Source organism: Myotis daubentonii, chromosome 1 (genome assembly GCF_963259705.1).
Source record: "Myotis daubentonii chromosome 1, mMyoDau2.1, whole genome shotgun sequence".
Classification (NCBI taxonomy): Eukaryota; Metazoa; Chordata; class Mammalia; order Chiroptera; family Vespertilionidae; genus Myotis; species Myotis daubentonii.
This window is the reverse complement of record NC_081840.1, coordinates 97321530-97347475: the sequence shown is the minus strand read 5'-3', so window position 1 is coordinate 97347475 and position 25946 is coordinate 97321530. Positions and strand designations below refer to the sequence as shown.

The following is a 25946-nucleotide window of genomic DNA, read 5'->3' as shown; positions in this document are numbered from 1 at the left end:
CAAACCCCTGATCGCCCAGCAGCTCTGTGTGTGATAGGGGTGGGGCCACAACCTCCCTATACACCCTGCTCTGTTCGTGACAGGGGAAGGCGCCCCAAACCCCTGATCAGCCCTGCTCTTTGCCTGATAGGGGGAGCTCCCCAACCCCCTGATCACCCTGCGGTTCTGTGTGTGACAGGGTGCGGCGCCCCAACCCCCTGATCGGCCCTGCTCTGTCTGTTATGGGGTAGAGCCATAACCTCCCCATCGGCCCTGCCCTGAGTGTGAGAGTGGCGGCGCCCCAACCCCCGATCGGCCCGGCTCTGTGGGTGATAGAGGGCGGCGCCCCAACCCCCTGATGGGCCCTGCTCTGTGTGTGACAGGGGGCAGCACCCCAACCCCCTGATTGGCCCTTCTCTGTGCGTGACAGGGTACAGAGCCCCAACCCCCCTGATGGGCCCTGCTCTGTGAGTGACAGGGGGCAGTGCCCCAACCCCGATTGGCCCTGCTCTGTGCGTGACAGGGGGTGGTGCTGCAACCTCCCCATCGACCCTGCCTTGAGTGTGACAGGGGACCGTGCCCCAACCCCCCAATCGGCCCTACCCTGAGTGTGACTGAGGGTGGCATCACAACCTCCCGATCGCCCTGCTCTGTGCATGACAGGGGGCGGCGCCCCAACTCCCCAATCGTCCCTGCTCTGAGCCCGACCAGGGGCTGCACCTAGGGATTGGGCCTGCCCTCTGCCACCAGGGAACAGGCCTAAGCCAGCAGGTCGTTATCTCCCGAGGGGTCCCAGACTGCGAGAGGGCACAGGCCGGGGTGAGGGACCACCCCCCCCCAGTGCACAAATTTTTGTGCACCGGGCCTCTAGTCTATACTAATAAAAGACAAACATGCAAATTGACCATACCTTCACTACACCTTAAGCCACACCCACCAGCCAATCAGAGCGACTATATGCAAATTAACCCAAACAAGATGGTGGCCAGCAGCCATGGAGCTGAAGCAAGCAGGAGGTTTGTTTGCTCCTGTGATGGAGGAAGCCAAGCTTCCCGGCTAGCTCTGAGCTCCACTGAAGGCAACAAAGTTTCAATTATTGAAGGTAAATAAATCCCAGAATTAAAAAAAAGGAAAGGCTGGGAGCTTCCGTCACCGGGGGGGGGGGGGGGGGGGCGGCAGCCTGAAAACGGCCCTTAGCCCCTCACCCAGACTGGCCAGGCACCCCCGTGGGGCGCCCCCACCCTAAAGGGGGTGTGGCCATCCTGAAAACAGCCATCAGCACCTCACCCAGGCTGCCAAATCTCCATGGGGTGAGGGTCCCCACTGGGGGGGCTGGACCACCTGAAAACAGCCATCAGGCCCTCCCACAGGCCGGCCAGGCACCCCAGTGGGGACCCCCACCCTGATCCAGGACACCCTTCAGGGCAAACCAGCTGACCCTGACCCATGCACCAGGCTTCTATCCTATATAATAAAAGGGTAATATGCAAACTGACCCTAACAGCAGAATGACCGGTCACTATGACACACACCAACCACCAGGGGCCAGACACTCAATACAGGAGCTGCCCCCTGGTGGTCAGTGCGCTCCCACAGGGGGAGCTCTGCTCAGCCACAAGCCAGGCTGACGGCTGCCAGTACAGTGGTGGTGGTAGGAGCCTCTCCCGCCTCCTCAGCAGCGCTAAGGATGTCTGACTGCAGCTTAGGCCTGCTCCCCGCTGGCAAGTGGACATCCCCCCCGAGGGCTCCCGGGCTGCCAGATTGACGTCTGAGTGCCAGCTTAGGCCCAATTCCCTAGGGAGCGGGCCTAAACCAGCAGGTGGTCATCCCCCAAGGAGTCCCAGACTGTGAGAGGTCACAGGCCAGCCTGAGGGACCCCCCTGAGTACATAAATTTTTGTGCAACGGTCCTCTAGTTACTATTATAATTAGAAGCTACAGAAAAACATTAGGAGAAATTCTATCCTCACTGGCTTTTTTCTAAACAGACATATAATACCCAAAGACAGAATTATGCTACTTTATATGTGGATTTTCTACTTAAAATCCAGGAACATCTTCACTTATTAACAAATATGATTCTCACTATCTTTTTTTTTTTTTTTTTTTAAATCCTCACCCAAGGAGTGATGCTATTTCCCCCCAGTGATTCTAGAGAGTGAGAGGGAGAAGGGGGAAAGAGGAGTGGGGTGGCGGGGGGGGGTAAAAAATGGGGGGACACATTGATGTGATAGATTGGTTGTCTCCCACATGCATACTGACTGGGGGTGGGGATCAGACCTGCAACCCGAGTTTGTGCCCTTGAACCAGCAACCCCCTGGTACATAGGCACGACGCTCCTAACCACTGAGTATACTGGCCAGGGCCTCACTATTATTTTTAATGGCAACATTATACTCCACATTGGACGCAAACATTATAATATGTAATCAGCAGCACATTTATGTTACCTATTATTTATCTAGATGTTGGAATTCCTAACCCTCATAAAAATGGTATTAGCAATATCTAACACTGAAGAGAACCATGCAAAAGTCACCTTAAGCGACTATTTCTGCCTGGCCGGCATGGTTCAGTGGTTGAGCGTCAACCTGTGAACCAGGAGGTCACTGGTTCGATTCCCGATCAAGGCACATGCCTGGGTTGCCGGCTCGATCACCTGTGTGGGGCGTGGAGGAGGCAGCTGATCCATGATTCTCTGTCATCATTGATGTTTATATCTCTCTCTCCCTTTCTCTCTTTAAAATCAATAAAAACATTTTAAAAAAAGAGAGAAACTATTTCTGAATTGATTTTCAAAGCCATTCAATGATTGAAATAAATATATCTTAAAAAAATCAATCAAAAAGCAAAAAATTTGATAATGAAAATTACATTAAAAGCAGCTGTTTCCAGAAGATGAAAGCATGAGAATAGGTTTTATAGAGGGTAAAGAAACATCAAAACAAGCAAACAAAAAATTAATCAAATCCAAAAAGGGAATATCAACACAATCAAACAAACTGGTTCTAGCACAGTGATAGCGAACCTATGACACGCATGTCAGAGGTGACACGCGAACTCATTTTTTTGGTTGATGTTTCTTTGTTAAATGGCATTTAAATATATAAAATAAATATCAAAAATGTAAGTCTTTGTTTTACTATGGTTGCAAATATCAAAAAATTTCTGTATGTGACACGGCACCAGAGTTGTTAGGGTTTTTCAAAATGCTGACATGCCGAGTTCAAAAGGTTCGCCATCACTGTTCTAGCAAGTGGTTTTGAGAGACAACTAAGTCCACACTCAAGTCAGAATAAGACTGAAGGACAACATCCAATCCCAAGTCTGTTAGGATATACATTTTGAAAACTATGGCAGGCAGAAAAGAGGAGAAAAGGGTAGATTGGCCCCAAAATTTTACTTTTTTGGACCAAATTAAGAAGAAAACTACCTGAATCAGGAGAGTCCTGCTATTCTAAACCTTTGCCTGGACTCCCAGATGAGAAAATTAATCACATACAGAGAAAGTACAGAGAAAACAGAATGAACTGCTACTTTTCTGTATTATCACTCTCCTCCTAACAGACACCTCCCACACTTCTTTCCCTGAGCTAGACCCAGATACAAACCTCCAACTTCTAAGGATATAATTAAAAGTGTCCAAGTGAATAAAAAACAAAATCAAAGAGAATACAATAATACTATACAGGGGTGGGTAAACGTAGGTGTAGAGTTGTACATTAAATAATTTAATAATACAAGATAATCCTATATAATAAAAGCATAATATGCAAATCGACCGAATGGCTGAACAGCGGGACAACAATCTGGCACCACGCTGACACCCACTGGTGCCAGGCCAGCCGAAGTGGGTGCAATGTGATTGGTAGGGGGCCTGGCTATTGCCTCATGATCGTCCTGCAGAGGGAGGCCCAGGCCACCAGGGCGATCAATTGGGGGGCTCCACGATCTCCCCAAAGAGAGAGGCCCAGGCCACCAACCAGTGGGCTATGGCAGGTGCGCAGGGCCTCTCTCTGCAAGGGAAGCTCGGGTCCTGGGTGCCTGCAGCCAGAGGGAAGCCCAGGTCCCGAGTGCCGGAGGGAAGCCAGTGCCAGCAGCGGGGGGAAGGAAGGCCTACTCTTGCACAAATTTCGTGCATCAGGCCACTAGGCTATATATATAAAAGGCTAAGTGACCAACTGTCTGTCCATCTGACTGGCCAGTACACATGAGGTGCACTAGCAATTTAAAAATAAATATTGACTCTGGCATGTACACACAATATTTGTCCCTATCACTGGCCTCCCATTTAAATTAATTCGAAGACAGTGTCCCATGATGCCAGCATTTGGGATGACTGTTAATAAATCACAAGGACAAACTCTAGACAGAGTAGGAATATTCCTACCTGAACCTGTTTTTGGACATGGTCAGTTTTATGTTGCTTTCTCTCGAGTTCGAAGAGCGTGTGACATTAAAGTTTAAATACTTCATCACAAGGGAAATTAGTCAAGCACACTGAAAGTATTCTTACTCTTTTTTTTTTTTTAAAGACCATCTTTAAAAATATATATATTTTTTTATTGATTTCGGGGAGAAAGAGAAAGGGAGAGATAGAAACATCCATGATGAGAGAGAATCATTGATCGGCTGCCTCCTGCACACCTCCTACTGGGGATCGAGCCCGCAACCTGGGCATGTGCCCTTGACTGGAATCGAACCCAGGGTCCCCCCAGTCCACAGGCCAACACTCTATCCACTGAGCCAAACCAGCTAGGGTGAGTGTTTTTACTCTTAATGTGGTATACAGGGAGATATTAGAATAAGCTTAATCAATTTATCAATGTTTTTATCAATGTTATTATCAATGTTATTTTTATGTTTTGCTTTTACATCATGTTTTTATGTGTTATATCATGTTATTATTTATTAACCAATAAATTTGTTGTTATATCATGCTATTATTTGTTAATCAATTTATATATTATTTTTATATACTCGTACATTTTACTAATTTTCTTTCATCTCTGACACTTTTAATATAGAGAAAGGGCAAATAGTGATATTAAAATATTTCTTCTACTTAATTTACTTTCAATGTGCATGAATCCGTGCACCAGTCCACTACTATAAGAATAAACTCTTGTTTCCTCTACTCACAACTTTAAGCCTATTTTTGCCCACCCTTGTACATATCAACAGAATATCTTCACTCAAGACAGGTACACAGAAACCATCACACACACAGTTTGTGCAAAGGCCAAAGTGAAAATCTATAACATAAACAGGTGGGGAAAATACTTTGAAAGAAATCTCAGAAAACCAGTAACTTTTTAGACAAATACTATTTATTCTATGTCAAAGAGTAGAGAGAACTTGAATAGGAGGAGGAACCTAATGAAATAAATCATTGCCCAACTGGCGGGGCTCAGTCGTTGAGGGTCAACCTATGAACCAGGAGGTCACAGTTCAATTCCAGATCAGGCCACATGCCCAGATTGTGGGCTGGATCCCCAGTGCGGCACATACAGGAGACAGCCAATCAATGATTCTCTCTCATCACTGATGTTTCTATCTCTCCCTTTCCTTTCCTCTCTAAAATCAATAAAAATTATTTTTTAAAAAAAGAAATCATTAAAGACAAAAACTACATTTGAAGTAATAAGAAAATCAATATTGCTTAAAGTAATAATGTCAACCATAAGGAACACAGACCTGAGAAATATCACAAAGCATCTATAATAATAAAGGCATAATATGCTAATCAGACCAGATGTCCTTTCAGGCAAAGCCACAGTGGGCGGGGGCCGAGGCAGAGGCAGAGGCAGCAGAGGCCCCTAGCTGCAGCGGCAGTGGGTGGGAGCCTAGGCAGAGGCCGCAGAGACCCCCCAGCTGCAGCAGTGGCAGCCGGGGCCAACGCCCCTGCACAAATTTCGTGCACCGGGCCTCTAGTACAGGATAAAAGGACAGAAATGACAGCACTTAGAAATAAGATGCCAGATATGAAATATGAAGCCAACACATGGAAAATTGAAGGTTCTGAAGAAGGGAACAGAACACAGGAAGGACACACACTAGTACAGTGATGGCGAACCTATGACACGCGTGTCAGAGGTGACACGTGAACTCATTTTTTTGATTGATTTTTCTTTGTTAAATGGCATTTAAATATATAAAATAAATATCAAAAATATAAGTCTTTGTTTTACTATGGTTGCAAATATCAAAAAAATTCTATGTGTGACACGGCACCAGAGTTAAGTTAGGGTTTTTCAAAATGCTGACATGCCGAGCTCAAAAGGTTCGCCATCACTTCACTAGTATAATAAAAGAAAACTTTATTTAAAGATCTCAACCTGGAGGCTGAAGGGGACTCACCAGAAAAAAGTCCTTAAAAAAAATCAATAAAAATGGACATTATCTTCATATCTTGGTGAAGTTGCTGAGTTTTAAACATAAATAAGAATCCTAAATCTAGGCAGCAGAAGCATATCACTTATAAAACAAACAAACAAATGGCTGCTCTCAGATTTCTTCATAGAAACACGAAATGCCAAAAGATAATGTAGTCTTATGCTAAGAGAATAAAATGGATGTGTTTCAAAGAATTATTTTTCCAACTAATATGTCATTCATGACTAACATGAGGACTAAAACAATCACAAGAAAAATAAAAATAAATTCATAAATAAAAGACTGGCAGATGGCAGTCTTTTCAGACTTAATGCAGCTAAATGCATCTGTTTAATATCTGAGATCAATAGCCACTTATGATTACACCAAGTGTTTATTTTGATAACTGTTTGTTTTGTGCCAAATGACTGACATGATATAGAAACATTAGTTTACCCAAACTATACACTAAACTTTTCCTTCTGTGTAATTTTATTTTATAAAAGCAGTCAATAACACTCCACCACTACCCCCCACACACTCATTTGGCATACATTTAATTCACTAAACATTTTCTGTATGCCAAAGACAGAGCAAGACACTAACCGCATGAGATAGAAATCATTCTTCCCTGGAACTTAGTTTCCCAAAGTTAACTATGTGCCAAACTGAGATGTTTTATAAACAATTAAGATGCCTAGCCCCATACCACACTACTTTTAATAATCTGAGGATTTTCAAGTATGTTTGAATTTCCCAGATAATTCTGAAAGCCAGGTTTAGAACTAGAGGTCTACCATAACTACAACATATTGCAACTTTGCATGTATCTTAAATCTTCAAAGGTAGATTAAATAACATCCAGTAATTTACCATTGATTGTATTTTATTCTATTCTAACTTTTTGACAACGGCAGTATATATAGTACATTATGCCACTTTGCTATAAATTTCAGATTCTAGATTGTCACTACTTTTTGAACACTCAATAATTTTTTAAAGTATGTTTTTATTGATTTTAGAAAAAGAGGGAAGAAGAGGGAGAGAGAAAAAAATCAATGTGCGTTAGAAACAATCAGTTGCCTTCCCTACATACCAGGGACCCAACCTACAGCCTGAGCATGTGCCCCGACCTGGAATTGAACCCACAACCTTTTGGTGCATGGGGACACACTCAAGCAACTGAGCCACACTAGTAAGGATAGCACTCTAACCAAATATAAAAGTATAGGTTATCCAGAAGAGTTGCTTATATTCTTTTCTGAGCATAATGAAAAGCAAGTATGGTACATCTACTATCATGCCACATTAGATACAAATACTTAAACATTAAATTAGCATCCAGTAAAATGCCTTTCCTTAAAAAAATTTGGGTATTTGTGTAATGACTTACAGAAGTATGTGACTGGAGCGAGGACTGTACATGAAGATTAAATTCTGGCAAGAGTAATCTACTAGTATATATAAAAATCCAGGGTCCGTAACATCCACAACAACCGAAGGCTCAACCAAACCGACAGAGGTAGCCCCTCCACCGCACTTCCCTCAGTCCCACTGGCCCTGAGGTGCCCTCCCTGACCTATTTCCTGTGAGGACTCTGTGAAGATCCCACCCTCCGAGCATGCCTGGCTCCGGAGGAGGCGGGCAGCCTGGCTCCCTGTGTGCTGAGGGCCTGGGAGGACCCCACCGACAGAGGGAGCACTGGCCCGGCAATCCTCTCTCAGCTGGCCACCCTCGCTCTTGCCCTCACTGCTGGCTGATCTCGGGAGTAGCCTCCTGGCCCAGAAGGTGCGCGATTGCAAGGACAGCCACCATGGCGGGCCAGATTGACGTGGAGGGCAGTTGAGGGAGATATCAGGCCAGCAGAAGAGGGCTTTGGGAGATGAGGTCAGGCTGGCAGGGGAGGGCAGTTGGGGGCAAGATCAGGCCTGCAGGGGAAGGCAGTTGGGGGCAAGATCAGGCCTGCAGGGGAGGGCAGTTAGGGGCGATCAGGCAGGCAGAGGTTAGGGGAGATCTGGCAGGCAGGCGGAGGGGTTAGGAGCAATTAGGCAGAGGCAGTTAGGGGCAATCAGGCAGGCAGGCAGAGGAAGTTAGGAGCCAGTGGTCCCAGATTGCGAGAGGGATGTCCACCTGGAGAGGGTGCAGGCTGAGCTGAGGGAAACCCCCACCCATGTGCACTAATTTCATGCACCGGGCCACTGGTCTTATATAATAAAAGCCTAATATGCAAACTGACTGAATGGCAGAGTAACCGGCGGAATGACTGGTTGCTATGATGTGCACTGACCACCAGGGGGCAGACGTTCAACATAGGAGCTGTGCCCAGTCCGCAAACCCCAGGTCAGTCAAGGTGGGTGCCAGTGGGGGCCCCTCCGATCATCCCACCAGCCGCCCCAGATCACTGGCCAGGCCCAGGGACCCTACATGTGCATGAGTTTTGTGCACCGGGCCTCTAGTAATTTATAATGTAGTTTGAAGATTGACAACAGCAAGTGAAGATTCCTGCTTAAAAAGTTAAGCAGCTAGCCTACTATATAATCCAGCAATCATACTCAGGCATTTGTAACAGAGAAATTAAAAATTATTTCATACATAAATGTGTACATCAATTTACAACTGAATTGGTAATAACCAAAAACTGGAAACAATCCAAATGTCAACGGTGAATGGTTCAACAAACTGAGATATATCATACCATAGAGCACCACTCAACAATAAAGTAGAAATGCATTATTAATACCTATTTACTTGGTTTCTCAGGGGAATTATGCTGAGTTTAAAAAATCAATCTCAAGAAGTTACATACTGTGATTCTATTTATATAATATTCTTGAAATGAAAATTATAGAGACTGAAAACAGATTAGTGTTTGCTAGAGAGGAATGGAATGAGGTGGCTGTGGCTATAAAACAGAAGCACAAGACATTATGAAGAACTATTCTGTAACTTGGCAGCGGCAGTAATCATGATTATCTACTCATGATAAAACTGCATGGAACTGAATCCACACACACATAAGGGCACGTAAATTTGGTGAAATCTGAGTAGGATAAGTGGGTTGTATCAATATTGATTTCCTGGTTGTATAATATACTATTACTAGAGGCCCGTGAAATTCATGCACGGGTAGGGTCCCCAGGCCTGGCTGGTGATCGAGGCCTTCTGGCTGCCAGCCAGGGCCTCCCTTCCCCGGCTGCTGGCTGCCGCTCGGAACCTCCCTTCCCCGGCTGCCTGCTGGGGCCTGCCTTCATTCTGCGCTACCCACCTTGGTGGTCAGCTCATGTCATAGTGAGCAATTGAACTCCTGGTCTCCTGGTCAAACTCCCGAGGGGACACTTTGCATATTAGGCTTTTATAGAGAGAGAGAATATTATGCAAGATGTTACCACTGACAAACTGAATAAAGGATATACTGGATCTCTCTGCAGGTTTTTCTTACAGTTGCTAGCAAATCTACAATTACCTCAAAATAAAAAGGGTTTTAAAAAGTAAACCAGGTGCCCTGGCCAGTTTGGCTCAGTGGACAGAACATCAGCCTGTGGACCGAAGGGTCCCAGGTTTGATTCTGGTCAAGGGCACCTGCTGGGTTGCAGGCTTGATCCCCACTAGGGAGTGTGCAGGAGGCAGCCGATCAATGATTCTCTCATTATGGATGTTTCTATCTATCTTTCCTCTCTAAAATCAATATAAATAAATAAATAGTAAACCAGGTTAAAAAAGTAGTTGTGATTTAAACCCGAGTGTGACTACTCCTTTTATTCTCCTGCCTATTAACAAGCATAGGTGATGTGGTTTTGTTCTCTCACTGACCCTAATCATGAAGTCCATTTTGCTTAAGGTGCTTTCATCATGGCTCCTCACTATAGCCACTAAACTTGCTATTTCCACAAATGTATATTTAACCACTACTACAAACTCGTCTAATCTCCATGGCTTTTCTTTTAGGCCAACACCAGGACTCCAGTCAGCATTAAAACTTTCTCCAAAGAAATCATTTTGCTTTCTACTGACAACACTACTGAAAATAGTCAAAGAGATGTGAGAATCTATAGATAGGCAATTTAGTGCACTCAGAAAACAAATTAATGACCAAAACGAGTACTTTACCAAAGAGATTAAAACTTTAAAACAAAAACCAATCAGAAATCCTGGAAATGAAGCACGCAATTAAGAAAATTAGAAGTGAACTATTGAGCATAGGAAAAAGCCAACCAGATGGAGGGAAGAATTAGTGATATTGAAAATAGGAATCTAGAAATGATGCCAAGAGGAGAGACCTGAGCACATACCCCCATGTAAATTTTTTAAAGATATCCTTTTCTGCCCTGGCCGGTTTGGCTCAGTGGATAGAGCGTCAGCCTGTCGACTCCAGGGTCCCGGGTTCGATTCTGGTCAAGGGTATGTACGTTGGTTGCGGGCACATCCCCAGTGGGCAATGTGCAGGAGGCAGCTGATCAATGTTTCTCTCATCAATGTTTCTAGCTCTCTCTATCCCTCTCCCTTCCTCTCTGTAAAAAATCAATAAAATATATTTTTTAAAAAAAAGATATCCTTTTCTAAAGGACACCATTTAAAGTGAACTTTTCATTTCTGGTTAAATATTTATCAGAAGAAAACCTATAAATGTGCATTTATCAGGATAATTCTGGGAAAGAAGAGGGAGTGGGGTTGGGCTGTCTAGGGGATAATGTGACTGAGAAAGGGTAATACACAATTCTGGAGTGCTATAGCAGATCATCACCTAGCATTACAATTCTTTTAAATATAACATGTATCGTTTCATATTTACAGAATACAAATTAAAATATTTTGAAAAGTGGTATTCAATAAACCTTTAGAAAAGAAACTCCAAATGAATCTTACCCAGAACAGATATTTAACACTAGATTGCCCAAGGAAGTCATTTTGACTGCTTTTTAATTTCAATTAGAAAAACAATTATGTACATAAGGACACAATGTCTTAGAATTTTGTGACTTTTTGTACAACATATAAATGCGTTTATTAATAATTGTAGTTACCTCCCCCTCCTTCATTTCCGGTATATATATATATATATATATATATATATATATATATATATATATACCTATATTGCCCAAAAGCAGTCATTTTGACTGGGGAAATTTTAAATAATCAAATGACTCTTATTATTGAATTGAGTAATAACAGTTCGGCTCTGTATTGAAATAACAGTTTTCATTTTTTTTTAGATTACCGTCACATGATAACATACAAGTACATGATAAATTGTCGATACTTGATAAGTTGCAGTTGCTCAATAAGCAAAACTAGTACTTGTTATTCGAATCTTTATGCAGTGATACTTGTTCTAATAAGTTGTTTATTTTATTTCTTTTGCGCCCTAAATTCATGAAAGAAATGTCGAATAGAAGTGAGTTATTGGAAAAGCTAAGGAACATAAGTGAAGAGTGCTCCAATATTATTCTTTCACAATGCAGTCATTTTGACTGCTTTTGGGCAATATAGGTATATACTAAATTTCAGTCTTTCTAGTGTTAAAACAGAAGTGAAATTGGGTCTCTCTTCTCTTGCTCCTAACAGTGACCTGCAAGGCACTTCTACAGAGCATGCATGGCACCAAAAACTGCATTTTGAAATCATTAAGGAGACCCATTAAACAACTACAGAAGTCCTCACTCAACATCATAGTTAATTCTGAGACTTTAAGTAAAACAAATAACGAAACAAATTTTACAATAGGATAATTGATATAAACAAAAGTTAAGTTCCTATGGCATCTCATCAACTTGGTATTTATAACGAAGCAGCACTGAACAAAAACATCATTAGAGAACCTGCTGTATAGTCCAAATAAACCTTCCCATGTGTAACTTAAAAACTGGTGCTACAGCTCTGGCCAATGTGGTTCAGTTGGTTGGAGCATTGGCCCGTACACCAAAAGGTGGTGGGGTTTTGCTTCCCGGTCAGGGTATAAATCCAGGTTGCAGTTTCAAGTCCCAGTTGAGGCACATACAGTAGGCAACAGATCAATGTTTCTCACACTGATGTTTCTCCCCCCCTCCCCCATTTCCTCTAAAATTGGTTCTAAAAAAACAACACACACACACACACACACACACATATACCTGGTGCCAGTGATCTCTACAGCTATAATTAAACAGCCAATACTAATCAGTATATATACTACAAAAGTAATAAGCTGCCTTTTTATAACCAATGAACTGCAATCTCCAATCAAAGCTTCAATCTAGGGCCAATCCTTTAATTCTCACACTAAATCTCAACATTGCTCTAGCAATTGCCTCTAGTTTTTTACTCTACTGAACTGGTTTCATCAGCCATACCAATATGCTTCAGGGGCTCCCATCTGCTAAAAAGAAAGAAAAAAAGAACCCTTTCCTTTAACCCAGATCCTATCCAGACAGTTTTGTTCTTTATCTCCCTTTTATTACAAACTAGAGGCCCGGTACACAAAATGTATGCAAGGGTAGGGTCCCTAGGGCCAATCTGTGGGGCAACCGGCAAGGTGATTGGGGGGCCCCTACTGGCACCCACCTTGGCCGGCCTGGCACTGCCTGCCCCCTGCCGCTGGTCACCTCTCTCTGCAGGGTGACCGGCAGGACGATCGGGGGGCCACTGATGGCACCCACCTTGGCTGGCCTGGCACCCCCCATTCGCCTGCCTTGCCCCCCTGCTGCCAGTTGGGGCCTGCGGGCTGGGGGCAGCTCCTGCGTTGAGCATCTGCCCGCTGGTGGTCAGTGCACATCATAGCAACTGGTAGTTCCACCATTCAGTCGATTTGCATATTAGGCTTTTATTATATAGGATAGTTTGTTAGTCACTGTCTTCACCTTTTCACCTCCTACTTTCTGAAATCCATCCCAATCAGGTCTTCACTCCTCCAAGTCAACTGAAACTGCTTTCTACAAGGTCAATGTGAACACTTCTTCATTTATTTCCATGACAGCTTCTTCTACTCCACTGGCTGGTCCTTCCCAATCTCCTTTGCTAGTTCCTGATTTCTAAACATAGTACTACAGGATCAATCCAAAGCTGTCTTATAGCAAGGGTGGACAAGCTTCCGGCTGGTGAAATATGAACACACCCACTCCTTTCAACAGAAAGTCTGATCTTGACTCAATTTCCAGAGTCTAAATAAAATCTAGTCTCAGGGTTTTAAATTCACTCCAAGTGCTGATGATTGCAGCCCAATCTCTTCCTAAAACTCCAGATTCATAGCCATCTGCCTACTCCACGTCATTTGGTGCCATAAACAGGATTCTTACAGATCTAAAACAACCAAAACACAAAACTCTTGATTCTCCTCAGACCCCAAACCTTCTGTTCTATAGCCTTCATCTCAATACATGACAACTTCAGCTTACAAATGCTTAGGATAAAAATTTTTGGAGTCATTATGAACTTCCAGTTCACTAGTTGATACTTTCAAAATACTTCCAGAATCACACTACTTCTATTGTATCACCCTAAATTCTCACTTCAACTAATGCAATAGTGTCTTAAGTTATCTCCTGCTTCTCTTATTCACATAAAGTCACTCAATATCCTCCAAGGACTTCTCATCTTACTCTTAGTAAAAGCCTAAATCCGTTTCAAAGCCAACAAGGTCCTTCATGATCTGGCCCTTGCTACCTCTCTGATATTATTTTTAAACACTTTCCAACTCTAAAAACACTTGGTGCTACACTGCTGCTGCCTTATTCAAACATACAAAGCACAGTCTTATGAGAAGGCCTTGACACTTACTGTTTTCTACCTGGAATATTCCTTCTATACCCCCTATTCATGCCTACTTTCCTCACTTCTATGTAGCAACACCTACTTCTATATAGCAACCCATATGTCCCAAAATTATCTTATTTCCTTTTATCCAGCTCTATTTTTCTATAAGGCAGCACTTTTCTCTAACTCATATATTAGTTTATTATGTATCTCCCCCTAAGAGACTATCAATTTGAGGACAGTCTTAATTGTCTTATCTGCAAAATCCCAAGTACCTGGCATACAATAGGTACTCAATATATTTGTGTATGCCAGCGGTTCTCAACCTGTGGGTCGCGACCCCTTTGGGGGTCGAATGACCCTTTCACAGGGGTCGCCTAAGACCATCGGAAAACACATATATAATTACATATTGTTTTTGTGGTTAATCACTATGCTTTAATTATGTTCAATTTGTAACAATGAAATTGGGGGTCACCACAACATGAGGAACTGTATTAGGGTCGCAGCATTAGGAAGGTTGAGAACCACTGGGTATGCCATACTAATCTCTCATGCTCCCCCTAATGTTTTTTTACTTTACACAGCCCATCTGTTATATATCAACAAATTCATCTTGATTGATTTGTACCAATCCACTACTACAGATTCTTCATTACAATTTTCTGACATTTTCTAACCTTTCACTTCCAATCAACCATTGACTTCCAGGTGTCTGCCAATTATATCAACTAAAAAGTCTATAGTGCATAAAAATTATGTTCCACTCTTTGCAAAGTGTCTTTACTTCCCAGGACAGTCCCACCTTGAAGTTGTTGAGTATACCACATTTTATTAATTCCAAAGCAAACTCAGTATTATTTTACTGGCTTTCATTAATATCAATAATTGTAATCTTAGACACAATGAAGTACAACAAGGACCAAGGAGAAAATGAAAAATTGTGAACTCAACACAAGTTGGTTTGCTTACATAAAACTGAAGAAAAATCATTTCTAAGGACTGAGCTTGCAAAATCTCAGATACTTTATATAGGTAATGATAATACTGTATGACATTAATACAGTTTGAAAATGCATTAAATATAGAGTAATATCAAAGGAATGGTAGCGTGAGAGATCCCCTTGAAGTTTCAACAATTTGAACAGCTATAATTCAACCCTTCTCAATGCACAAACACATCTGAGAGATCCATGCATTAAAACATCTAAAGGAGCAAACCAAGGAGGTGAAAGGAAAAGGAACTCAAAGAAGCTAGACACAGCTCTGCAGCTCAGAGCTCACTGTGGGGCTAAGAGGGGAGAAATCAGGAATCAGGTGGTGGATGGCACTCCCTTCAGCTGGAAGGAGCAAAAGCAGTTAGCATTCCTGCAGGAGTGAGCAGTGTGAGCTTCAGCTGAGCCCAGTGACCAGGGCAGTGACAAAAAAAGAGGTGTAGCCAGGGTTGTCTGCCAATCAGCATTCCAGACAGAGACACAAAGCAATGAAGCCAGAGCCTGGCCACCTTCCCTTATTAACCTCCCAGAGCTCGCCTCCCTTCACCCTGCCGATTAGATTGTAGAGCACATTATCTGCAAACCCAAGAACTGATGCTACAGAAACACTTCCTCCCTGAGAAAAGGGCATACACTACAACTAATCCCAGCATCAGGTAAAAGAGTGGGTATGGGGGATGGAAGCAGGGGAAAGGCAAGCAACAAAGGAGGCAGCAGGGGTCCCTCAGTTCACTCCATCCCCACTGCCAGTGGTGCCTGTGAGGACAGCACTGGGATTTCATGGATTTGGAGCCCCATTGTCCATTGCATTTTTCCTGAGGGGTTCCCCTAGGACCAGAATGACCAGATCACAGGGAAGGCATCCACCTTCCCAGGAAACACAGGCCATTCTCCACCACATTGCAGAAATCTGAAAAGCCAGAGAAGTGCAAGAGAGCTAAAAAAAACTTTAGATTCAGCGCCACCTACTGAAAATGGGCTTTCCCATATAGGAAAGACTACTTATCAATCTCCTAGAGAACTGCCACTCATACATACGTGCCTTGATAGAAGGAATCCATCAATACCATGAATAACTGAGGTAATGAAGCAGCTCAGAAAGAGAATGAAAAATCTACAGAAAATAAACTTAAAGACATGAAAATATATGATTTAAACAATAGAAAATTTAAGATTGCAGTTCTGGGGGAGGGGGGAAGGTTTTGGAACTTTAAAAATAATTCTGGTGATCAAACACTCAAAAGGTAACAAGAATAAACTAGTGAGCACAGGAAATACAGCTGAGCCTCAGATAGAGGAAAGAATTAGTGATATCAAAGACAGAAATCTAGAAATGATGCAGAGGGAAGAAGACACAGATTTGAGCATTAAAAAACAACAATAAAAAAACTGAAAGCTCTATGATAACTATTTGACTCCATCAGAAAAAAGCAATATAAGAATAATAGGCATCCCAGAAGAAAAAGAGAGAGAAGGGAATGGAGAGCCTATTCAAACAGATAGTTTGATGAGAATTTCCAAACCTATGGAAAGAGCTAGATCCTCAAATCCAAGAATAAAACCTAAACACCTAAATACTTCAATTCAAAAGGCCTTCTCCAACAGACATAAAAAAACAAAAAAATTCTAGAGGCAGCCAGGGAAAAGAAGAAAATAACCTATGTAGGAAAGCCCATTAGGTTATCATCAGACTTCTCAGCAGAAACTCTACAAGCTAGAAGAGAATGAAACCAAATATTGAAACCACTGAAAGAAAGTACCAGCCAAGAAAAATATATCCAGCAAAGTTATCCTTTAGATATGAAAGAGAAATAAAGACTTTTCCAGACATACAGAAACTGAGTAAATTTATCAACAGAAGACCTCCATTATAGGAAATACTCAAGGGGGTTACTCCACCTGAAACAAAAAACAAAAGTTTACAAAACTACCAATAAGATCATCAACAAACAGCATAAACAGGGATAATTTGTGAAAAGGAAAACATAAAAGGTGAGGAGGGAAAAGGCCTGAATTTTCAATGGAGGATGGAGATCAGATACATTCAAAAGAAAAAGGATTACTGTATATATGAAAATTTCTTTTTCATAAACATAATGGTAACCACATACAAAAAAAAACAACAAAAACCCAAAACTGAGACACTTAAAAATAGAGGAAACAGAGGAAAAACATATGGAATACCACCAAACAAAAACGACAGACAGAAACACAAAGGAAAAGAATCAACAAAGAGCTCAGAAAACAAAAAGATAAAATGGCTATAGAAAATCCTCACACTTCAATAATTACCCTAAATATAAAGGCACAGAGTATCAGACTGGATCAAAAAACAAAAGCCAACCACATGCTGCCTTCAGGAGACACATCTAAGCTGCGAAGACAAAGATAGACTCAAAGTGAAAAGATAGAAAATGATTCTCCAAGCAAATAACATCCACAGAAAAGCAGGTGTAGCCATACTCATATCTGACAAAATAGATTTCAAGATAACTGCAGTAACAAAAGACAGAGATGGACATTTTATAATGATAAAGGGGACACTATATTAAGAAGACATAACACTTCTCAAAATATATACACTGAGCCAGGGAGCAACAAACTAATGGGAGAAACAGATCAAAACACAATCATAATAGGGGACCTAAATACCCCACTAACAGCCACAGATAGATCATCCAAACAGAAAATCAATAAAAAATATCAGCCCTAAATAACACATTAGACTAAATGCACATAATTGGCATTTACAGAGCCTTTCCTCCCAGTCCATCAGATTATACATTCTTTTCCCATGCACATGGAACATCCTCAAAAATGGACCATATAGTGGGTCACAAAACTAACCTCAACAAATTTAAAACTGAAGTTATAGCAAGCATATTCTCCGACTTTGAAATTACTTTGAAATTAGAAATCAACTGCAAAGTGAAAGAAAGAAACCTCACAAATATGTTGAGTTAAATAATATACCATTAAAAATTGTGTAAAAATTGACAAAATAAAAGGTGAGATCAAAAGATATATAGCCCTAGCTGGTTTGGTTCAGGGGATAGAGTGTCGGCCTGCAGACTGAAGGGTCCCAGGTTCAACTGCAGTCAAGAGCACATGCCAGGTTGTGGGCCCCATCCCCAGTGGGGGCGTGCAGGAGATAGCCAATCAATGATTCTCTCTCATCACTGATGTTTCTATCTCTCTCTCCCTCTCCCTTCCTCTCTGAAATCAACAATAACAACAACAAAAAAGATAGATACAAATGAGAATGAAAATACAACATACAAAACTTCTGGGATGCAGTGAAAGTAGTAATAAGAGAGTAGTTTATATCATTACAGGCCTATCTCAAGAAATAAGAAAAATCTCAAGTAAACAACCTAACACTACATCAAAAGGAACCAGAAAAAGAACAACAAAAACAGACCAAAGCAAGCAGAAGAAGAAAGTAATAAAAATAAGGGCAGAATTGAATAGAGAACAAAGAGACTATCCAAAAAATTAATACACAAAGAGTTGGTTCTATGAAAAGATTAATGAAAGTGACAAATCCCTGGCTAGACTCACTAAAGAAAAAAGAAAAAACACTCATTTAATCAAAATCAGAAATGAAAGAGAAGTTACCACAGATATCACAGAAATACAAAGAAACATCCTAGAGAATAATATGAAACATTATGTGACACCAAGTTCAATAACTTAGAAATATATAGCCATCCTAGACTGAGTCATTAGAAAATCTAAATAAAACAATCAACAATGAGAAAATTGAAACAACGAACAAATACCTCCCAAAAAATAAAAATCCAGGACCAGATGACTTCATTATACCGAATTCTACATTCTAAGAAGATTTGGTACCTATCCTTCTCAAACTCTTCCTAACACAAGATATGAGGCCAACATAACCCTGATAACCAAAAATTGGCAACGACAACACACACACATACACACACACACACACACACTCTACAGACCAATATCTTTGATGAATACAGATATAAAGATCTTAAACAACATACTAGCACAGTGAATACAGCGAAACATTAAAAAAATAAATGTCACAAACAAGTAGGGTTTATTTTAAGGGCACAAGAATGGATCAAAACAATAATGGTGCAAATTGATCAATGTAATACGCCACATTAACAAATCAAAGGATAAAAATTATATGATCATATCAACAGATGCAGAAAAAGCTCTTCATAAGATACAACATCAAGCCTTGGCCAGTGTGGGTCAATGGTTAGAGCATTGGCCGGCACACCATAGGGTCATGGATTTGATTCCTGGGTTGCATGTTCAACACCAGCCTCAGTCAGGGCACGTGCAGGAGGCAAGAAATCGATTTGTCTCTCTTACATCAATGTTTCTCTGTCTTCTCCTCCCTCCCCCCTCTCTAAAAATCAATGGGAAAAATATCCTAGGATGAGAATTAACAATAACAAAAAGATGCAACACCCATTTATGATTAAAACACTCAATAAAATATGTTCAGAAGGAAAGTGCCTCAACATAATAAAAGCCACATATGACAAACCTTCAGCCAATACTGTACTGCAAATCCTAGTCAGAGCAAATAGGCAAGAGAAAGAAATAAAAGACATCCAAACTGGGAATGAAGAAATAAAGGTGTCACTTTTTGCAAATGACATGACTCTTTATATAGAAAACCCTAAAGATCTCACCAAAAAACTATTAGGAACAATAAGTAAATACAGTAAAGTTGCAGAATACAAAACCAATGTGCAAAAATACACTGCATTCCCATATTGCACATATGGCATATACTAACAATGAAATTTCAAAAAAAAAGAAATGAAAAACAAAACTCCATTTGCAACTGCAACAAAAAGAATAAAATAGCTAGGAATAAACCTAAGAAAGCATGTGAAAGACCTATCTACTAATAAGTACAAAGCATTATTAAGAGAGATTGAAAAAGACACATGAAATGGAAAGACATTTCATGTTGACGGACTGGAAGAATCAACATAGTTAAAATGGTCATATTACCCAAAGCAATATACAGATTTAATGCAATCCTCATCAAAATCCCAATGTCATTTTTTGAAGAACTAGAACAATAACTCACCACATTTGTATGGAGACCCTGAATAGCTAAAGTAATCCTGAGAAAAAAGAATGAAGTCACAGGTATCACATTACCTGACTTCAAATTATACTACAGAGCTACGGTAATCAAAAAAGCATGGTACTGGCAGAACAGACACAGACCAATAGAAAAGAATTGAGAGCCCAACTGCTTCTACACAGGCAAATAACTTTTGACAAAGGAGGTAAAAACATACAATGAAGAAAAGAAAGCTTCTTTAATGAAAATGGTACTGGGAAAATTAGAAAGCTACTTGGAAAAGTATGAAACTAGATTACAGTTTGTCCCATGTACAAAAAGTAATTCAGAATGGACCAAAGACATAAATATAAGACCTAAAACAAAATAAATTTCATAGAGGAAAACATAGGTATTAAACTTAGGAACTTTGGTCGTAGAGAACATTTTATGAATGTGATCCCAAAGGCAAAGGAAGTAAAGGCAAAAATAAATGAATGGGACTGTATCAAACTAAAAAGCTTCTGCACAGCAAAAGAACCCAACAACACAACAAAAAGGCAACCAACCAAATGGATGAAGATCTTTGCACACAACAGTTCCCACAAGGGGTGAATATCCAAAATATATAAAGAACTCATAAAACTCAACACCAAACAAACAACCCAATCAAAAAATGAGCAGAGGCTCTGAACAGACACTTCTCCCAAAAAGAGATACAAATGGCCAACAGATATATAAAAACATGCTCAACTTCACCAGCAATTAGGGAAATGCAAATCAAAACTGCAATGAGATAGTACCTCACATCTATTAGAATGGCTATTATCAACAAGGCAAGTAGTAACAAGTCTTGGATAAGTTGTGGAGAAAAAGGAATCCTCATTCACTGTTGGTGGGAATGTAAACTGGTACAGCTGCTATGGAAACAGTATGGAAGTTCCTCAAAAAATTAAGAACAGAGTTACCATATGACTCAGCAATTCCTCTTCTGGGTATCTACCCTAAATATTTGAAAACCTTTATTCACAAAGATATATGCACTCCTATGTTCATTCTAGCATTATTCACAGTTGCAAAGACATGGAAACAACCAAAGTGTCCTTTGATAGATTGGATAAAGAAGATATGATACACACACACACACACACACACACACACTGGAATACTATTCAGCCATTAAAAAGATGAAATACAGCCATTTGTGACAACATGGATGGACCTTGAGAACATTATACTAAGCAAAATAAGTCAGTCAGAAAAAGCTATGAACCATATGAATTCATTCATGTGTGGGATATAAAACTGAAACTTATAGACACAGATTAACAGTATAGTGGTTACCAGAGGGAATGGGGGGGGGAGGCAGTAAAGGGTAAAAGGGGCCAAATATATGGTAATGAAAGATGATTTGACTTTGGATGGTGGGCACATAATGCAATATACAGATCAACTAGCACAGAAATGTATATTTGCAATCAATATAATCTTATTACCCAATAAATTTAATTTACAGAATAAAAATGCACTAAATTATGCCTGATGAGTTAATTTCTAAACACCTCAGGGTGTAACACCCATTTTTATTAGAAAAAGACTGTTTCACATTAAATAATCTTGACTTATATAGCCACTTAAGTATAACCAAAATACGCAACAATTACTAGTCCCAAACATTTAGGACAACCTCTTAAAACCGTTATACATTAAATGGTTTAAAGTGGTGACAAAGTTCTCACTAGTAGGAAGGAAAAACAGCCTTCCTCAACCAAAAATAACCCATTCACATTTAAGGTAAAAACTGAGTGCTGATGTAAAACAGTTTTATAAACAGTTCACAATTATTGTAAAAAATACTTAAATTTTTTAAAATATATTTTTATTGATTTTAGAGAGGAAGTCAGAGGGACTGATTGATAGAAAAATCAATGATGAAACAGTCATTGATCTGCTGCCTCCTGCACAACCCCTACCGGGGATCAAGCCTGCAACCTGGGCATATGCCTTGACTGGGAATCAAACCCATGACCTCTTGGTTCACGGACTGATGCTCAACCACTGATCCACGCTGGCCGGGCCTTAAATTTTTTTGATGCAACCAAAGCATTAAGATAAGAGAGACATTTCCTTAGAAAGTACAGGTTTGTAAAAAAGCTTTACAATATTGTATTTCTATGGTTTGAACCAAAAAATATTCCCAATATTCTCTAGTAATTCCTTAAGTAACAAAATGTCACTAAGAAGGTGCTTGAATACTGAAAACTCCAATTGGATTCTACTTAAACTCAAAATATGTATTATTTACTTCCAGAAAAAAATAATGGATACTTCTGCAGATTTAAAAGGTCCAGGTTAACTTAGCATCAAAGTTTTAAGTTATAATCTCTTTTTTTAAAATATTGATTTTAGAGAGAGGAAGGGGGAGAGGAGAAACACTGACGTGTGAAAGAAACATCAGTCAGTTGTCTTCTGTACACAGCCCAACCAGGGATTGAACCCCAAAACCTGTGTGCCTTGACCAGAAATTGAACCCACAACCTTTTGGTGTACAGGACAATACTCCTACCAACTGAGCCATACTGGCCAGGGCAAGTTATAGTCTTTTTAAAGTTTTAAATATATTTAAATTAAAACAAGTTTTAAAAAATTGAAATTAAAATTTATCTCAGATTTTCTGCCACTAGTCATGCCAGAGGATTCTTAGTTCCTCCACTCCATTATAATTTTACCATTGATATAGCACAAAGCAGTGTTTGTCAAAATTTTATGCACATCAACACGACTTGGATCATGTTAAATGTGAGGTTCTGATTCAATCGTTCTTAAGTGGGACTGAGTGGTATTTTCAAATACCCCAATGATTCTGGGACAAGTGGTCCATGAATAATAGTTTGAGAAACAATGGTATATGTTTCTGACCATGAAAAAAAAAAAAGTCAGAATGTTTCTCTAAAATATAACAAATATAGATTTCACTGAAATATGCTGAAACATGTTTTAAAGAATGCTGAAAAATTTACAAATTAAGACTAGTGGCAATACAAGACATTAAAGCAACCCAAGTTCCCATCAACAGAGGAGTGGATAAAAAGCTGTGGTACGTATATACAATTACTACTCAACTGTCAAAAAGAATGAAATCTTTTGTGACAGCATAGATGGACTTAGAGTATATTATGCTTATGCTAAGTGAAATAAGTCAGATAAAGACAAATACCATATGATTTCACTTATATGTGGAATCCAATGAACAAAATATAAACAGACTCATAGATTCAGAGAAGAGACTGACAGAAGGATTGGGGGCTCGGTTTACAAGGTGAAGGGATTAAGCAGTGCAAACTGGTAGTTGCAGAACAGAGACATAGATGTAGATTACAGCATAGCGAATATAATGAATAATGTATATATATAAAAGCCCAACGACCAAATGGTGAACGACAAGAACGACCAGTTGACCAGTCGCTATGATGCACACTGACCACCAGGGGGCAGACTCTCAGCGCAGGAGCTGCCCCCTGGTGGTCAGTGTGCTCCCACAGTAGGAGTGCCGCTCAGCTGACCAGGATGAGGGGCGCTCCCACAGCAGGCCGATCCTTGCAGGCCATGCTCCCCACCAGTGCACAAATCCATGCACTGGGCCTCTAGTATTTTCATAAGCACGTATGGGGCCAGGTCAGTATTTGAAGCAATGGGGGACACTCTGTAAAGTACATAATTTTCTAACCACTGCACTGTACATTTAAAATTAATATAAAATAATACTGAATGTAAACTAATTTTAAAAGTAAGTATATTAATAAAAAGGTTGCTGGCAGTATAGTTCATAGTATATTTTAACTTTTTGTTGATAAAAAACAGTACAAAACAAACAGCCCTCTATAGACCCTAAATAACTGCACTGGATTTAGCCTTTAAGATTAGGTATTTAGTCTTCTGGCAAGAGAAAAGATTTATGAGAAACTAAGCATCTGAACAATCTGTTACTGCCCTAAGTAAGAACCATAATGTCACAGAAATCTCCTTTGCTTGTACCATTTCAAGTCATTCAATGTTGTTACTCCCTGGTAATTAGCCTCAATCACCCATTTTATGTATAATTTTCAAACTACCCAAATAACAGAAAATATCTAAGACATCTAGTGAGAAGGAAGAGCAAAGACAGAGGATGTGAGGCAAGAATGTGCCCGTAATGCTTGAGGAACTACAAAGAGGTCAGTGTGTCTGAAGTGCTAGAGTAGAATCAAGAGGCTTAAGGTCACAGAGATAACAGAGGGAGTAACAAATCACATAGGGCCTACAGGCCTTTGTATAGACTTTTGAGCAAAGGAGTGACTTGATACAATTGCTGCATCGAGACTAGAGTTTGAAAATAGGAAAGCAGAAAGCCCATTTTAAGAGACTTGAGATTATTGGTCTGAGCAACTGAGAGGCTATACAGACAGTCCTCGGGTTACGTCAGACTTGATGTACGTAGTTTCGTGGTTATATCGCCATCTCCCATTTATTTATTTAAAAAAAGAAAAAGTTTCGTCATTCCTAAGTATGTACATATGTGCTTTATGTTTTTTATTATTTATTTACCACAAGTAAAGGTCAGAAATTGTTATATTTCTTCTAAATTTTTTTTACTGTTTCACTTCATTACTGCTGTGTAGGTGCTCCATGTGAGTGATGTAGGTGCTTATGTAGATAGGTTCCGACTTGTGAATTACAACGCGCCTTAGGAACGGATCTCCGATGTAACCGAGGACCTACTGTAGTTTCTATTTACACAAAATGTAAGACTATGGGAAGAGCAGGTTTGATAGAGAAAAACAAGAAGCTCATTTTTGGAGACTACAAGATAGTCACCATAAAGGATTATATGCAATACAGATGTGCTAACTAACCTAGATTGGGGGTTGGGAGGTTAAAGGAGGTAATTTACTTCTAAATTGAAGCCTGAAAAATAGGAATTAACTAGGCAAAAGGGGCTGGAAGACAGATATTATTCTAAAAGAAAACAGCATGTGTGGAAGTCATTATGTGTTACAGAACTTTTATTATCTTCAAAGAACTGAAGCATATAGGAAGGCTAGAAAAATACAAAGAGATGTAGCAAACTGTTTATTGAAACATTTGTACTTTATCTTAAGGGCAGTTGGAAGACAAGAAGATTTTTATACAAAGAATGAGCAACTATGCTTTTCTTAATAGATGATTCTGGCCCTAGCCGGTTTGGCTCAGTGGATAGAGCATTGGCCTGCAAGGGCATGTACCTTGGTTGCTGGCTCCTCCCTAGCCCAGGCCCTGGTTGGGGTTACTTGCAGGAGGCAACCAATCAATGTGTTTCTCTCACATCGATATTTCTCTCTCTCTCTCTTTCACTCCCTAATGGAAAAATATCCTCGGGTGATTAAAAAAAAAAAAAAAAAGTTAATTCTGACGCAGTGAATAAACTGGGAGGAAGGAAAAAACAGTATGCTAATGCTTTAATTCAGGCAAAAGAGGATAATAGTCTGAGAAAAAAATGAAGAGATTCAAGGACTATTTCAGAGGCAAGATCTATGAGACTCATAAGTGGATACTGGATACAAGGGAAGATAATGGCATTAAGAAAGTTAAAAACTAAGCAAAGTGAAGAAAACCAAGATGAAAGGAGAATCTAAGCTCATTCAACTAGTAAGTGGAAAACCAGAGTGTTTCACCCAAACCTCAGTGCTCATTCCATAGCTATAAAAACCTACACATTACAAATATTAATTGCTTGATATCTGCATTTTGAAAATTCCATTTTCACCAAAAATAAAACACCAACTT

General features: G+C 40.2%; 1 protein-coding gene across 8 annotated transcripts in view; it reads right to left on the bottom strand.

The window, feature by feature from the left end:
• The window catches only part of WAC (WW domain containing adaptor with coiled-coil), a 105168-nt gene that overhangs the window by 58978 nt on the left and 20244 nt on the right, over window positions 1-25946 (bottom strand). The gene's annotated exons all lie outside the window — the stretch shown is intronic.